The sequence below is a fragment of the Plasmopara halstedii genome (genome assembly GCF_900000015.1).
Source record: "Plasmopara halstedii genome assembly, contig: Scaffold_614, whole genome shotgun sequence".
In the NCBI taxonomy this organism is placed as follows: Eukaryota; Oomycota; class Peronosporomycetes; order Peronosporales; family Peronosporaceae; genus Plasmopara; species Plasmopara halstedii.
In genome coordinates, this window is record NW_020187532.1 from 437,868 (window position 1) to 438,367 (window position 500).

Below are 500 nucleotides of genomic sequence, written 5' to 3' on the forward strand. Positions count from 1 at the left end.
ATAGTACAGTGGGGATGCTGCGCAAAGTATGCGCCTTCTCCATGGAGAACGGCTTGGTCGTTTATCATTGGATGAGAGCAGTAGTGTTTGGTTTAGAACCCGAAGAATCACGACATTCGTTCTCATCATAAGAATCGACATTCTCACCTGAGATTTACGAAGCTCGTCGGTCGCAAAGACCGCACCTTTTGTGCAGCGGGGCTGCCGCAGCTTTGCGCTTTGAGGAAGCGTAACTTAGGCCACCGACCTTTTGTTCTATACTTAGAACAAGTACGAGTTTAGCGGATCGCATGCTTACTCCAAGAGTGATTATTGCCTTTACCCAAGGCTAATTAACTCTTCCGTTTAAAATCCAAAACTGACTTTATTTATTTTTATCTGCGGCAAAGCCGCCTAATTTTAAATGTATAGATTTTCCTAAATATATCGTAAATCTAAATATATGCATAACTACTGGCTACCCAGCCACATACCGTATTCTTGTTTGGGTGCAGTCACAC